This window comes from Musca autumnalis, unplaced genomic scaffold (genome assembly GCF_047663935.1).
Source record: "Musca autumnalis isolate F117 unplaced genomic scaffold, ASM4766393v1 scaffold_2, whole genome shotgun sequence".
In the NCBI taxonomy this organism is placed as follows: Eukaryota; Metazoa; Arthropoda; class Insecta; order Diptera; family Muscidae; genus Musca; species Musca autumnalis.
In genome coordinates this window covers 147692497-147709913 of record NW_027411755.1, presented here as the reverse complement: position 1 = coordinate 147709913, position 17417 = coordinate 147692497, and the positions used below count along the sequence as shown (strand labels likewise).

The 17417-nt window shown below is 35.4% G+C and overlaps 1 protein-coding gene across 5 annotated transcripts in view; it reads left to right on the top strand.

Annotated features, from left to right (window-relative positions):
* The first annotated feature begins 3665 nt into the window (after positions 1–3665).
* ab (BTB/POZ-zinc finger protein abrupt) overlaps positions 3666–17417 on the top strand; it is a 181673-nt gene continuing 167921 nt past the window's right edge. For all 5 annotated transcript variants that reach the window (XM_073969511.1, XM_073969513.1, XM_073969518.1 and 2 more), the window contains exon 1: positions 3666–3711. The gene's annotated coding sequence lies outside the window, so the exon portion shown is untranslated. The remainder of the gene's footprint in view (positions 3712–17417) is intronic.

Below are 17417 nucleotides of genomic sequence, written 5' to 3'. Positions count from 1 at the left end.
GAGTTTCAGAATGTTCTGAAGAATTGGTGGGTACATTATTTGCGAAAGGTTAACTCCCAACAGTTTAGCTGATACTGACCAGAATTGTGTGAACTTTTCTATATTTTAACGATTTTGATGCGCTAGATGCAGTTTTTCGTAGTTTATCGACTTCACACATAAATTCTACTACATGAGGGCTACAATATTGCTAAAGACTGCAAAGCAAAATTCTTATTAGTTTCTGAGATAAAACCCAGACCAATGGAAAAAAGTGTCGTTTTAGCCCGGTTTAGATGAGGCCATAAAATCCAAACCCGATCTAAAACCCCGAAACCCAAATAGGGTTTTTGTAGTCTCAATATGTACTTTCAGAAAATGCCCATTAGAAATTGTTTGCATTCAGTGTTGCACAGTGTATTCCAACAACCAACAAAAACCGAATATACAGAAAAACAAAATATAGTTTTTTTTTTTTTTGAACAAAAACTCGACAATATCGATTAGTACCTAAAATTTTCTGAGCGACATTTTTGCAGAACATGTTGAAGTTGAAAAATGTCATCTTGTTGTACTTTTATTGCGGTTCTTGACATAAAGGACGAAAAGGACATGGAAGGAAGAGAGTTAGAAATGTTCTACGAAAAAGATCCTCATTAGATTTGACTGAAGACATGTCATATCAAAAAATAAGCCAAAAACAACAGCAAACAAAGATATAACGCTAATTTCTGAAGGCTTATAGGGGCTCCAATGAAAAATCCATCACGCCATAACTCAAAAGTTCGACTCACGGCGGATCTGCCCTTTGGGGTTCTGTATATACTCATCAAGGGCTTTCACCCCCAAAAGGAATTTTCCACCCCCCAGACCTCGAGCTCCATTTTGTTGCACAATGTAATAACTCAATGGTCGTTAAACTCCTGAGTTTATTGGTTCTCATTTCCTGAGTATTTCAGCGATGTAAAATTTCTTTAAACTGCAAAGTCACTGAGGAACAATTGAAAACTCCAACGGGCAGAACTTTTTATACCCTCTACCATAAATTATATTAAAGCCAGATTTCAGTCATTTCTGTTGGATAACATAGTTAAAACTTTAAAGATACCGAAAGTGCAACGTAACCACTCAAAGGGGGTATATCAAGATGTGGACCGATGCCGTTCATTCTCTGGGTGATTGGGTATACCAAAACATGGAAAAGTTTCGTGACCATTAAGATCCTCAAATTACATGTAGTTCGGTTACAAATTGAAGCTTAATTCCTCAAAATACCGAAGACTAGATACGAAATTTCAATAATGAGGCTAAAACCTTGAAAATGCCGAAAATCGGGAGGTACCGTTCTATGGTGACTTTATCAAAACGTGGAAATGTACTGAATTTGTGGTGAAAACGTTTGTAGCACCACAGAAACCTAAATGGCAAATATCAGCCACTTCGATGTGATAATGAGGCAAAAACAGAAAAAAAGATACCAAAACGTTGACCTATACTGACAAGTTTTGTAGCCCCACAGAATACTAAATGCCAAATTTCAGACATTTCGGTGTGATAATGAAGCTAAACTGTGAAAATACCGAAAATCGGGAGGAACCGTTTTATGGTGGCTATGGATACATTTCTGGGGGAAAGTTTTATAGCCCCAAGGAAGATTAAATACCAAATTTCAGTCATTTCGGTTGTACGAAAACGTGGACCTAAACGTGGACCTGCGTCGAAAAATTTCTTGTTTTTTATTTCCTTTATTTTTTGTTGTGTTGATGCTGCTCCTCAGCAAATCATTTTACTATATTTTAAGTTTTTTTTGGATATGTGTTCCAGACATATCGAGTTTTGAAAGCATAGAGTTCTGTAAAAACTACAGGCACAGAAATACTTATAACTGCTTTAATATTGTTTCAAATAGAAAAAAGTCTTTGTTGCATTTTTTGCTTTTTTTAACAGCTATCTATTAAAAAATAGATGAAAAAAATGCACAGTGGGCTTGCGTAAAATTTTAGCGTTTTTATAATAAAAATTAATTTTTATCAATGATTGTACTCTTCGATTTTCTTGAACATTTTTTATTAAACTACGATTAATTACAAAAATGTTAAGTCCTATTTGGTAGTGGGATTCTAATAATTATTATTTTAAATTTGGCAATACAACCTTTTCTTTATACCAGTGTGAAACATTTGTTATTTTACCAAAAATAACATTTATTTTGTTGTTTTATGAAGGAATTTATCTTGAGCGTCTTAAAAACTGTTTGATTTTCGATTTTGAAAATGGATTAGCAAATATTTCACCAGTATTAGTAAGTATTATTGTATGAAGTTTTTTGTTCTGCCCGCGATAGGTTTAGCCATTGGATCTCAAATTCAAATATCCTTTCGTTTTTAAATAATCATCTTCTGAAGAAAATATAAAAAATGAAACTCTCCATTTTTGGTAAAATAACGAATGTTTCACCTGGTATTAAGGAAAAATTTTATTCACAAATTTTAAAAAATTAGAAAAAAAAAATAGTAATTATTCGAATTCCACTACCAAATAGGACTTAACATATTTGCAACTAAACGTAGTTTAAAAAAAAAAATTAAGAAATCCTAAGAGCATATTTATTGATAAAAAATGATTTTGAATATTAATTAATTCGCGAAAATTGCAAGCCAACCGTGATTTTTTCTATTTTTCATTAGATAGCTGATAAAAAAAAACAAAAAATACAAAAACGAAATTTTTTTCTATATGTACCAACATTAAAAAAGTTATGAGTATTTCTTTGCATATAGTTTTTACAGAATTCATATAGTTTTTACAGAATTTTCAAGGTGCGACATCTCTGGAACCGTTAATAAAAACAGAAAATTATGAGCAGAATCAATGCAACAAAAAATAAAAGAAATCAAAAACCTTATTTTGAAAAAAGTGTTCGATATCATTCAGAAATCCCCATGTAGGCCGCATGTCTTAGGCTGATAATAACCCACCTTCGATTCCCTAAGCTACAGTTTTCGGTCAGACTTTCCTTGTATGGCGACAACCTTGATGTTCCTCCGATTCATAAAGTTTTCAAACGACTTGCAGACCTTGTTGTGCGGGTTATATCAATTGCAGTAAAGAAGTACTGCGGGACGCTAAATAAAAACGTGTAAGGTTAGATACAATGTAGTCCTGTAAAGATCGGAAATGCACTTATTCTATGCATCCATAACACCTAAGTTGGCATGTGGTGGAAGAGGAAGAGCTTTTAACGGAAAATACGAAATGTTTGAGACCACGAGTACTTTAAAAAAGGGTCAAGTAGGGGTGACCCTTAGTCGAATATTTTCTCCGAATTTATTTCTTGCAGAATAAGTGGTTATCGTAGTGTAGTCTTTTTAACGGTTTCGAGAGCCAAAATCCTTAAAATACCTAAAATACGGAGGTATATGGGGTCTATACCAAACCGTGAATATAATAAAATAAAATATTTAAATGTAAATCCAATCTACCATAAAATAATAAAATTGAGCAAAATTACATTATCAATCTCTCTAAGAAAAAAGGAACAGATTTTTTCACCTTAGGCACTATGTTTGTAATATGCATGAATCTGATTCATAATATGTGTGAATTATGTATTTTGATTCTTTGAGTACGCTTTTTAACTATCTCAGCAACATTTATGTTTATTATGTACTTACATCTTGTTTTTTTGTTTTCTAGTTTCAGATTCGGCCGCTATAAAGTTTACAATGATTGGTGAGTTGCAAAAATTTTTATTTTATTTTTTCCATTTCAATAATTACGACATTTTTAAAAATATTATTTGGAATTTTTAATCTTACTTCCAATGAAACGCACTAATCCGCTAAACTGATTAAATGCAATTATTTCTCCACACACATTCATACAAAATACTACATTTTATGACCCAAAATTACCACCTCCATATGTTTGATGTATGTAAATATGTCCTCAGGAATAATAAATTCTTTGAAATAATTACACATTGCAAAGCACCAAGGCTAATAATACCCCAGCCCTAAATCGGCCTGCCACTATTCTTGGACTTCAATTAAAATTTATAATGAAAATAATGAAACATTTTCCTTTGGTGCCAGCTATTAATTCGCAAAATATACACCATATAACTCTATAACTTATGCATACTTCAATAATTTCACTTGGACTTCCCTCCCACGAAACAGAGAACAGAAAAGGTCAAGTCAACAGTGTAATATTTTAACGGTTACTTATTTAGTTAATGACCTGCAATAATTATAATAACAGTAACAACAACATGTATTACAATAACCAAGTCAAAACTGAATAATACAACAACAATAACACTAATAATAACACCACGTCGACAATAGAAATTTGCATGTTATTCGCTCACTCACTCACTCGCCACCAGTTGTCCATCTATCCATCCATTCAACTATGATTACGATTAATTTCATTAAGAATTCATAAAACTACAACGGCACGCCTACTTTTTTAGGTCGTCAACAGCAGAACCAACCGGCAGCAGCAGCAGAGTAATTAACCTGTGTGTTCGTTGGTACTTTAACACACTAGGGCAAAGAAAACTCATACGCGCGCAATTGTAAACCGACAAAACAAAGGATAATTAAAGGCTTCATTGCAATAAAACAAAGGAGAAGTAAAAACAAAAACAACATCAGCGTCAACACTGAAGTGGAATAACAATTCCGAGGTTAAATATTATGAATGGGATAATTGAAGATAGTGGTCGGTGATATACATATGTAAAGAAAAAAATATGATTGAATTTTTTTAATAGTTATAGTCCGACTCACAAAATAGATTTTGGGTTTGGTACGCGTATGGGCACAGAAAGGCTAGACTTCAAGGATTTATTAATCAACGTCTTTATCATGGCAAAGTCTTTTGGCCATATTTGTGGACCTATTCCACTCCATCACCCTTCCTGTATGATTGCCGGTTATATCGACCTTCTACTGCACATTTTCTGTAAACATTCCGCTCATCATCCACCACGTCATAATCTCAGGGCTAGCTTTTATTAGAAGCTATACAATAAAAAACATCTAGTATGGGACTGGGAGCTTATGTAAAATATTTTAATATTTTTTATTAACAAAGAGTTCCATTCCGCTTCCAGATTCGGATAAGAGACACATATGGGGGATAAATCGTGGTGTTTTATTCCTTATCACCGGTTGAATACAATGCATTTACACTGAGGAAAAAAAGATCTCTCTAACATATGTCCCAAACATATTTTGCAGCAAACATATATTTGCTTGCAACCAGTCCCAAAAATAACATATGTTTGGGTCCTGCAAACAAATATATGTTTGGGTTAAAACAAATATATGTTTGGGTGCAAGCAAATATTTGTTTGGATGTAATATAAATACAAACCCAAAAACCTCAAAAAACAGACACATACATACACATTTATAAATGGTTGTGTTTTTTCTTTTATTGAAATTTATAGAAATTTCAATAAAAGCAAAACAGACGTGCGTAGGTAGATACACAAAATTCTACATAGCACAAGAAATACATAACAGACGTTAATGAAAGAAAAATGGAATAGAATAATTTATAAAAAAGTAAATAATACTGTAGTGTACCACTTTTAAAGAGAAGAAAACGAAAATATAGAAACATCGTTGTACACTTCTCGTTAGTTGTGAAATAAAACACGTTCTCCTGTCAAAGTTAAAATCATCAGCGGGAAATCGGTATCTGGAATCAAATGATTATATAATGTAATAAATAGGTACATCTATATATCAAATACATATATGAATGTATATGAAAAATTTATTGATGTTATTACCAATATTAAATACGATTTCTTCTTTGTCCCACAGCATATTTCCATTCACCTTTTTGGATTCAACTATAAAATTTCGAATTATAACATGTATTGGGTTTTAATTTACTAAAAAGCACTATTACTTTAAGAAAATACAAAACACTGATTTAAGTATTCACTTAAACGACTAGAGCGAACCACGCTGAAAGATAGTCCAGAAGAAACTGCCAAAATAAAACAAACTGCCTTTGCACACTAAGGACCAAACAGAATCACAAATACATATTTTCCTTTTTCCCGCTTTGGCTGTGATGCCTGCGTCTTATATTGCACCATACAAACAGCTCTTTATTATAATACAAGCGAGAACCCTGTTGTTACGCTCTTTGACAAAAAACCTCTCTCCACCCATAAAAAATATGTTCTAACATAAAAAATATGTTGGTACCCAAACAATGAAAATTGAGATATGTTACAAAATTTTGCAAACATATATTTGTTTGGACCCAAACAAATTATGTTTGCATCCAAATATATATTTGTTTGCAACCAGTCCCAAACACATATTTGTTTGGATCCAAAGATATTTCTAACATATATTTTTCTGCTTGTACAAACTCCCCGCACAAAAGCACGGGTGCCAATTTGCTCACACGTATTTGGACATAATTGCCTCCTTGGTTCGCAGCGGAGCCTATGTACAATAGGGATATGCCTTTTTGACATTTTTTCTTAAAAATGATTTTCTGAAGAGCGAATAAATGAACTTTTGCCTACTAATGCCTAAAGTAACATTCATTCCATTTTATTATAAAATAAGTAAGCCAAGGGTATAGTCGGACGGGCCGACCATGCAATACCCTACACCTTTACCCCTGGGAATTAGCTTTCCACATATCAACATTTCTTTATGGAACAAATAAACTTATTGTAAAATGTAAATTTGTGGATTCTGGTACCGTATCACACCAAGCTTAAATAATAACATAATAATTGTTTCACAAACACCCCAAAAGGCGTGCCCTAAAACACCACTTGTAGAGTAGTTTTACATGACTGAAATACTCAGAAAATGTCGCAAAGCTTACTGAAGGATATTTTGCAATCGTTAAAAATTTGATTTTGCCTGGCTGGGGAATCGTTTTGAAAAAAGGTGGCAAAACTACCCATGCTGCAATGTGTAGTGTCCCGAGGGATGAGATGCACTTTTCTAAAAAAATATTTATTCAACATCATAGAGACTACACGGACGAAGGACTGCAGGAGCCATTGCTTAGCTAGCAGTCAGTCGGTTGGGGAGGTTCGGTCCTTGTCCTTGTAACTCTGTTCCCACTACATAGAATTATTGTAGACTCCTTTTTTTTTGCTAAACGTTATGGCTATTGAACACTAAATGTATAGGATGACCAATAAAAAACAAACAGAAACCCCAATCAGTCATCAGAACGAAAAGAAATAATAAACTTCAATGGTATCTATATCCTTCCAAGTATTCTCGCTCACAGATGATATTGTGAGATAGGACCCCTAACATACTTACACTTTCTTGTTGCTGAATTTTTTTGATGATGGAGTTAGGATGAATTTCGGGTCATTGCCCCATTGATGACATCAATTATATGCTATAGTAGTATATAATTGATTTTGTGTAGATTCTCAAAGGCAAGGCTTACACAGTGTACTGATTTTTTAGGCTTTTATAATTATGGATCCTGGATGTCACTTCTGATAGTTGGAAGATTGATACAACACGATAACTGGTTATGTAGGTTTTCATAAACAACGGAATAGACTGATGTGCTTGATTCGTGGCAATCAATATTCAGCTTGTTGGTTATGCCGAGCGTTTATAAAAGACAAATATAAAGTCGTCACACTACCCTGTGGGCAGTGTGAATTTGGGTTGTAAGACTTTTCTTCTAGCGCTAGTGGCACTTATTATGAAAACCAATTTGCTTCGTGTTTAACCTTAAACAAAACCACTATGTTATTGGGGCATTTTTTAAAGAAAATTCTTTCTCACCTTCAGACTTGTTGTCTTTTATTTCAAATGTTTTTAAAATTGAAAAAATATATAAATTTCACTAGGAAACTGTGTGATGTAACTTTGAAACACCGATTATTTTTTTTAATATATCTTTGATCTTTTCAGTTAGAGAGCTTTTTAGGAAAGGAAGTTGAAAAATTGATCTTTGCAACTTGTTACCTTGAAGTTTAGCAAAGTTGACAAATACGTCAAAACATAGAAATTTAACAGATTGTGTTGCCACATTTAGACCTTCTTCTCATAGTTGCACCATTTAGTAGTAAGTATTACAAATGGAGGCAAATACAGAATTTGATAAGATTTTTAATAATTATTAATGATTTTTGCAATATTACATACAATACTTTACATTAGAAGAAATCTGGTTTATTTATGAAGGTTTGTTTTCAGTGTTTGTTTTTACCATCCGATATGCTTGACAAACATATCGACATGTAAGCAGGGTAACAAACCATTTATGATCTCTAGCTATAGCTGAAGTCACCTCAGTACAGAAACATTAGATCAAAATAAAGAATGATTAAAATGAGATAACTTTAGATTTTGTTGATAACTGTCAACATTTTATCATTTGTTTTGATCCATTCACAACAACTAAGCATTAGTGTACTGAATTTTGATAGTCTGTTATGGTTTGTGAAATTCATATTCAAAATTTTTAGTAAAAATTAAAGGCTGTTAATCAGAATGAAAATATAAAAGAAATATGTGGACAAAAAAAAGAAAGAAGCAATACCTGGATACCAAAAATAATAAGCCACTGGATTTTATTATAAAGAGTAATAGTCGAAATGAAGCTGACGCAGACTGAGAGGAGGCAGAGCAAATGTTTTGGTTTTTGATAAACCATGAATGAAGAGGTAAATTGACTGCAGAATTGTATGATATATGAAAGTGATTTTGGCTATTTAAGAAACATGTAGTTTTAAGTAGATATTAGCCTTTTACAAGTAAGTGAATGTTTCTTTGTCTGCTTCACAATATATCGAGTTTAATAAACGTACATTACAAATGTATGTATAAAAATCTAATTGGACAATTAAAACGTTAGGGCACCATGTAATTTGCAATAATGCAACAACTGGGAATGGGAAAATGTGGTTCTCTACACTAAACCCATTATATATTAAGGAGTAGGACCGTTATCTAGCGAACATTATTGCAATTTTCATCAGGGGAAAGATCAGTAGTTCTATTTTTATATGTAGTCTACTTTGCCTGTATATGCTCTCCAGGAAATAAAATATATACCAAAAATATTTTTTTGTATTTTTCATACAAAAGTAATGGACCACTAAATACATAATCAGATCATCATCCAAAATTGTAAGCATCTTCCTCTACCTAACTCCGAACCTCGTGCAAAATTGCGTGATTATTGAGCTATAATAGCGACCTCCAGCGTGTTTATCATTACACTACAAACAAATAACAGGGTATATTAGGCTGCAACTCTCTTATCTTCTCATGTACACCAACACAATTGACATCAATAGAAAGGTGAAGCGTTCCTCTTTCAAGTATAGCTTACTTGCCCGGAATGTATCTTCCAGGAATAAACATATAAGCTGTATATTAACAATTTTCCCACAAAAGTTTTGGTCCATTTAACCCTCTAAATATTATCTGATCGTCATCTCAAATTGCAAGCTTCTTCTTTGTAATATACTCTTACATTATTTAAGGCGATCTGACTATTATTGCGACCTACAGAGCATCTACAAAATCGGATAAAAATTATGTTTCTGGTCCATTTCACCCGCTAAACACTTCCCGATCATCACCAATTAAAATAGAGATCTATTCTGATGTGAAACCGACCTCCATACCAAATTTAAAACTGATAGATTACAATTTATAATGGACAGACGGACACACGGACGGACGGACACACATCTCAAAATCGCTTTATCTCGCCGAGATATGAAGATCGGTATACCATATTGGGGGTCTCCGACGAATTTTTCGATATGTTACATGAATTGTTACCAAAACAAACTTATAATACCCTTTCCACATAATGGTGTAGGGTATAAAAAGGCTCCGCACAAAACAATTTGAAAAATATATATATTTTTTTAAATTCTATGAAATGAAAAAAATCTCAAAAATTATTTCTTGTTGCACGAAAAAATTATCTTTTGCATGTTAATGATTAAAATAACTTATTCGATTTAAATATTGGAAAAGGTCCTGTACAAAACTCTTTTAATTTTTATGATATATGAAATAAAGTTAAATATAATGTAAAATGATATATTTATTACATATATGATGATGAAATTAGTGAGAAACAAACGGTTATGTCATTTTGGTTATTTTGTGTGCCCCTATACTTCACTTTAATAGCTGCTTACTAGAGTTGTATAGTTCATGAACGAACTAGTTCAATTGAACGATTCATTGAAAAGAGCGTATGAACTAGATCAGTCGATATAGTTCATTATAGTTCACTGAACTATCTATAATCAGTCGGTGACCGTACGATCAGCGAACGATTCACAATCTAGTTCAACATGTCGTTCACAAATACGTAAAGTGACGGCGTCGTCTATGTTAAGGGATGCCTTCGTAATGTGATCAGTTTGTTTGTGTTTTGGATCAAGGTACATGGAATAGCTGTCCGAAAATGAAGATTTCTACAAAAACATACGAGACATAACATATTTCAATATGTCGAATCCATTACCTATTGAATCTGCATTTTTGGATAGAAAAAACGGGAACAAAATAAAAAGAAACACACACGCACAAAGCTTTTTTGCAATGACAATTTCTACACACAAACAACATACGATTTTTTGCCAGCCACCTAAATGAAGGATGTTTTTTCTAAAATTAATTAATCTTTCTTTAAGGATGCAATAAAACTATGTAAATGTTATATTTTTGTTATGGAGTAGTTAAATTATATTAGTCTTTTGTTTGTTTGTATTTGGTGCATGTATGCGTTTTCATCAAACGACCGATTAAGAGCCGGTGAACGATTTTGATCCGAATGATTGAACTGGACAGTGAACTATGAACTAGATTACTGACCTAGTTCATTTTAAAGAGCTAAGCTATTGAATTAGATCTTTCAAATGAACTAGATTGTACAACTCTACTGCTTACAGTAACTTCAAACAATTTTCAAAAGTTCAGAAAAATAAAAACTTTAAAAGCTTTTTGTGTGGAAGTTTTTTTTACCGAAACACTTTATAGTTAAGATTTTATGTAATCTTAGGTAAAAACTCATCAAAATATCATACAGGGATACGAGGTTGTAAAAAATTCATAACCCTAATCTACACTCCTGCCTTTCTTTGGGTCACGTATCTGGTTGATAATGAAACTCCACATTCGAGCCAAAGCTCTACCCGTGACCCCCAACAATTTCACATCGTCACCATAAATGCCCGAAGAAAACCTTATAAAATGAAAACCTGTTTTATGGAATATCAATCATATAAGGGCGAATATTTGGAGTATTATCAATCCTGTACGAATGGGAATATGTAGTGAAACCAAACCGCTGAAGCGCTTGGTTTTGGGATCATCCATTACAACAAAATCTACAATGTCGTCCCATTTTCCGAAATGCCATTTCTTGAATAGGATCGTTATTTTTGAACGTAGAACCTTGAAATTTTGCCAGAGCATGTATTTCATCTTTATGTATCGGTTTCCATCAAAAAACAAATTTTGATTTTCATGGGACTGCGACAACACAACAATTTACAAGGCCATCCTCACGAGTGACTAGCACGACATCCAGAAGAACAAACACCAACATGTCCAACTGCAGAGATGACTAGGTGAAAGAAATGATTACCCCCACTCACTAAGCTTCGTCCTTCTCGGACAAGTAAGGGTCCGAATACCCTTACAATGATCCCACTTTCAGTCATCCCACAACCACATAAATCCACCCCGGACAAGCCTATTACATAGAAAAATTCATTTTCAGCACACAACAACAAAAATTGTGTGTGTGCATAACTTTTATTGAGAGCAAACTTGCACACATTGCCTGAGCCTGATTTACACAGTCATGTCACGTCATTAAGAATCTCAGACTCATGGTATAGCTTAGGTCTGGACGGCCCAGTGTGAACGTAGCGTCACGAATAAATTTGTCAATGTTCGTCCACCTAGCCCGCCAGCTATCAGCAGCATGCTCCCGAAGGATTGCACAGCACCGCCTAATATCCCATTTATCGTTTTTCTGTGCTGGGAACAGAATATCCCGGAATGTCTGCTCCGGATTATTTTGGACCGTGCCGGGAAGGAGGAAAACCCTGGATCAATAAGGATATGCTCGGTTTGTCACATCCGTTTCCACCACACCCAACCAAGGGAGAGATGCAATGATGCCGGGAGTGGGTGCATCTTAGTGGTTACTGTGACTCGTCCCTGTGAGGGGCTACGACAGGGACTAGCAGCACCTAATATCACCCATTAATGTTCAAATCCCTGAAAATACAGTCTGTTGCAATTTAATTGCAATGGTCACCGATGATAGATCGCGGTAATTGTGGATTGTGGATTTTTTGAGTCGGAAGAATATGGATCGCACAAGATGTGAAGGTGAAGGATTGCACCAGTCTTTTACAATACAGACCTATCTCGTTGAGCCTGACTCTAATGGCCCGTACATGGAATGTATTGGGTAGCAGTCAGGTGTGGAACTGCCAAGGTAGAGGTGCTTAACGTATATATCCCGCCGGTAAATAACGGTACTCCAGGTTATAGGCCCAACATTAGCCACTTTGAAAGGTCATGGGGGGAGTAGAACTGCCTGAGCAGATTAATGGCTGTACCAAAATTAACGGAGATTGTCACCTTTTGCCAGATATAATCATCGTGCCAATTGGTCTGGCAAACACCTGACAACCCGTCGTTTCTCTTAGGTCAGACCATCTCCTCATAATTGTCTCGATCAGAACGTTCGATGTCATCACCTCTGAACGCCGCTCTTTCATAAATCATCGGATAGCTAATTGGGCTAGTTTCACAAAATTCACTAATCGCCGCTTCAGAGATCTGCTCAACCACTATGATGTTCGGGTTGTAGAGAGGACGTTCCGAGACATAATCACTGCTGCTGATCGAATACCTGAAGTGAGGCCATATATTCCAGCAGAGGCGGCGAGATTAGCAAATGAGCGTGATGAGCTTCGTCGAGCCAACCCCACTTACCCCAGAGTCAGGTAGCTGACCCTGAAAGTTAACAGGTTGGCCAATGAGCATAAGCAGAACGAGTGTCTAAATCATCTGAAAAGTTGCAACATTAGTCACTCTCAAACCCTGCAAAGAAGAAAGGTGGGACCTCAGTCACGTTTGGTGACGTTACGCTGACTGATGTGAAGAGGTGCACAAGTTATTTTAATCGACAGTTTGTTAAGCACTCCGGGAGTGACAGGGCGAAGAGAAGGATACTACGTCGCATTACGAGAGATATCAGCACAATTCACAATGTATTATGTTGCGAATGTCATCGATAGTAGTGTTGAAATAGTTGGATGAGCTTGCAGTCAAGCGTGTCATCAAAATTCTCAACCTGTCGCTAGCCACTAACCTTGTTCCCGAAGTCTGGAAAATGGGCAGGGTGGTCCCGCTACTGAAGGCGGCAAGGTTGCAAGTTTTAAACTTGGATAATCAATTATATGTGTGGACGCCAGTCATATGTGAAATTCAGGAACAAAAAGTCTGAGATGAAAATTTCGGAACTGTTTAACCTCTACCTTTCCTGTAATCTACCCCTTCAGACGGCATTGTGTTGGTAACGCATGCGGATGATTGTACGATCTTTGTGTCAGTTAGCTTTCCTGATGTCATTTGTGAAAGGCTGAACTCCTATTTGACTGATCTTACCATCCTTTCCGCGCGAGGGATATGGAAAAGAAAAATATACGACCACTCCGCCACATAGGCTGCAGAGGCAACTCAGTATGCCATGGTCGATGGAAAAAGAATTACGACAATAGGGGCCACATTCGACTGCATGTTCACAACGTCAGCACATTCCACAGCTATCTGCGAACATATAGGAATACGCTCCTCATGTCGCTAGCCGGCAGCACATGAAATGCATATAAAGGAACCTTCTCGATCACATATAACGCGAAAAGACGGAATGTGGTTTTGGGGCGCAAGTGTGGTCCGTAAGTGCAGCGCGATGGAAACATATTCAAAACTGTCAGAATGCCGTCGCGAGAACAGCAAAAGTGTGTCCCTCATTTCTTCAGGGGGGCATATACATGAGGAGACAAAGATTCTTCCAGTACAGCAACAAAACGGTATGCGTTCGTGGCAGTACTTGCTCGGGTGTTACCGTGAGAGTCATGCTAATCAGCATATGATGGATATGATAGGAGGGATCTTCATGATATAGAATGGGAGGCCTTACGTTACAAGAGAGAACCACCGATCAACAAGCTTACCAAACAGATTCAAATAGCATTCACACGGATGCAGTAGCAAGTGCCATAAACAACTATCGTGTGAATGCGATCCTCGTAGCTGCCACTACAAACCACAGTATTTTTGGCTCAATTACGCTCCGGATGGTGCAGCCGACTGATTTCCTATAGGGATGTAACCGTACAAAACGTCTGCCCAGCCTGCAGCACGGGTCCGCACTACAGACTGCACCTTTTCAACTGACCTGTCAAACCTACTCAACTAACTCCAGTAGCTTTTTGGTTAGAATCCACCGGAGCAGCCATATTCCTAGAACTGGAGAAAGACTCAGACCCATATTAAGAAGAACAAGTAAAAAGTCGTTAAGTTCGGTCTGGCCGAACTATTTACACCTTCCATCATAAAATATTTTTAAATAAAATGGAATAATTAGTTGCCTTTCCTGTCCACATTTTTAGGTGAAAACATTTTCGACCACAGATACCACAAATGCCTAAATTAGTTCGATTAAAAATTGTAGGTAAAACCCTCAAAATACCAAAAATTGGTAGGCATCACTATATGGGTAATATACCAAAACATGCACCGATATGGTCCATCTTCGAACTTGACCTGCCTATGGCAAAAACTACCCCTCGTTATACCCGTCGAGACTTCTTAACCAGCCTGCCAAAAAGACAGACGTACAAAGCTTGATCGACTCCAAATTGTCTGAAAAGGAGTCTTATCATACGTGGCGTCTTGGAGCAATATTTCAATTAAGATGATTTCTGGGTATGACAAAGTGTACATAACCTCTGTAATCTAAGGCTAAAGTGTTTAAAAAACATCCACTCAAAACATTAATCCTTTCATTATCCATTCAAATACCTTTTATTAACCTCACTCACCCTATCGTCGTCGTCCTCCAACCCCTGGTAATAATAAAAAATAATAGTTATCATGTACTAATATGTTAATTTCTGTATTAATAACAAAGAAGAATATGCTACTCCCAAAAACACAAAACAAAAAAATAATTATTATAAGCGTTGACCGAACATTTCGTCAACTCAAATGGCAAGTGTGAGACACGAAGGCAGTTGGTGTTAGGTGACAAAAGGCGATAAAAGGTAAAAACAGCTTACAAGTCAACGCTTAGAGCTCAAAAAAAAACAAATTCTCATAACGTACAACATGAGAACACACGCAGACACAAAAGACCTTAGCTTTAGTTGCTACAATTAGGGTATTATTGGCCAAGATAACCCCTCCTGAGAGAGGGAGGGAATACATACACCGAGAGGTCATGCAAAGTAAGTGTCAGTGTGTGTGCATTTGGGTGGGGGTGGTTAAGTTGGTTAATTTTCATTAGATGTTTATTACCGTAAAAATTATGTTTATGTTAATTGCTGTTACTACTGCTGAGCTACAACAACAACATCAACTTACTCGGTTATTGTTGTTGCTGTACGTTATTGTTTGGGCAATTATTAAAACGCCAGTTAGTTACCAGACCAGAAGACAATTTGTTTCATATGTAAATACAATTTTTTTTTCTATTCATTTGTCGCTTTTCTTTGGTCACTTCTCTACTTTGGGGGTTTTTGCCAGAATAGTTTTTTGTTTTGTTCGTTATTTCGGTTGTTGTTTTGTTGCTATTATTATTGTATAATTGTTACCGTCAGTTGTCATGCAAACATCAGTGTAACAACAGTTTAACTAACCCTAATAATGAAATAAAAATGAAAAAAAAGAACTGAATAATACATGGATGGCATTTAACATCAGTAAATGTGAGTACAGGCAATCATTTGTTTGTGGGTAACTTAAAAATATGTATTGTATTCTTACATATGGATAATTTCTTATTAAAAGGTAATTTCGTTTTATGATCGGCAATAGAATAAATGAAAAGGTTATAAGGATTAAAAGGGGAACATTAATGAGTTACCGTAGGTATCACAATATTTGAATACGAACATACATACATAAGTTGTTTTTTATGCACATAGGAAAGGCATTTCTCGTATACATAGTTTTCTCAATATGGACGATTAACTCTAGACATCTTTATATTTTTGATGCGAAACCGATATAGTAGTAATATACTATATATAATAAATAGACGATGAATGTATTAAACCCTTCTAATACAAATGTCCTCCATTAAATGATTCAAGATAGACTTGTACATGTGTCTTTCCGTATGTCCGTGCTCGTATTTGATCTTGTTTGGAATACATTTCAAGTTCTTAAAATCGAGCCATACGTTTTAAGCGGCCAACACTTTTGGGTACAAATTTAAAAATGGAGTAAAGGAAATTTAGAAGCTTTAATAATGTAATTGATGTTATAATTGTAGAATTCCCGATGTCGGACTCGGTGCCGTGACATAACTCCCAGCGGACATAACTCCCAAAACGATTTTGGGTGCTATGTCCGCTTTTATACCCTCCACCATAGTATGGAGGGTATATTAAGTTTGTTTTTCCGTTTGTAGCACATTGAAATACTCATTTGCGGCCTATAAAGTATATACGTATATTCTTGATCAGGGTAAAATTCTGAGTCGATCTATGCATGTCCGTCCGTCCGTGGTAATCACTCTAGCCTCCACAAAAATGAGGATAGGACGCTGAAATTTTTTTTGGGAAAATTCGTCTTTTGTTTGCAGGCAGGTCAAGTTCGATGATGGGCTATATGGGTCCACGTTTTTGTATTGCCCCCATATAACGATACCTCCCGATTTCCGATATTTTGGCGTTTTTAACTACATCTTGAGACCGAATTAGCTATAATTTAACATTTAGGGTTCCTAAGTGTCAATAAACTTATATAACAAAGCTTGTGGACATAGGTCCATGTTTTGTAATATACCCCGATATTAGGTATTTTGACGTTTTCAGTCACATTTTTATATCGAATTAGCTATAATTTGACATTTAAGGTTCCTAGTGATCACAAAACTTCTATTAAAATATTATGGACATAGGTCCATGTTTTGGTATAGCCCCGTATAACTGTACCTCCCGCTTTTAGGTATTTTGAGAATTTTACCTACAAATTTTAACTGAACTAGCTGTAATTTGACATTTGAAGTTCTTAGTGGTCACCACACCTCTCCACAAAAAAGTGTCAATAGGTACATGTTTGGATATAGCCTCCTTATAACGGTACCTCCCGATTTTCGATATTTTGTGTATTTTAGATACAATT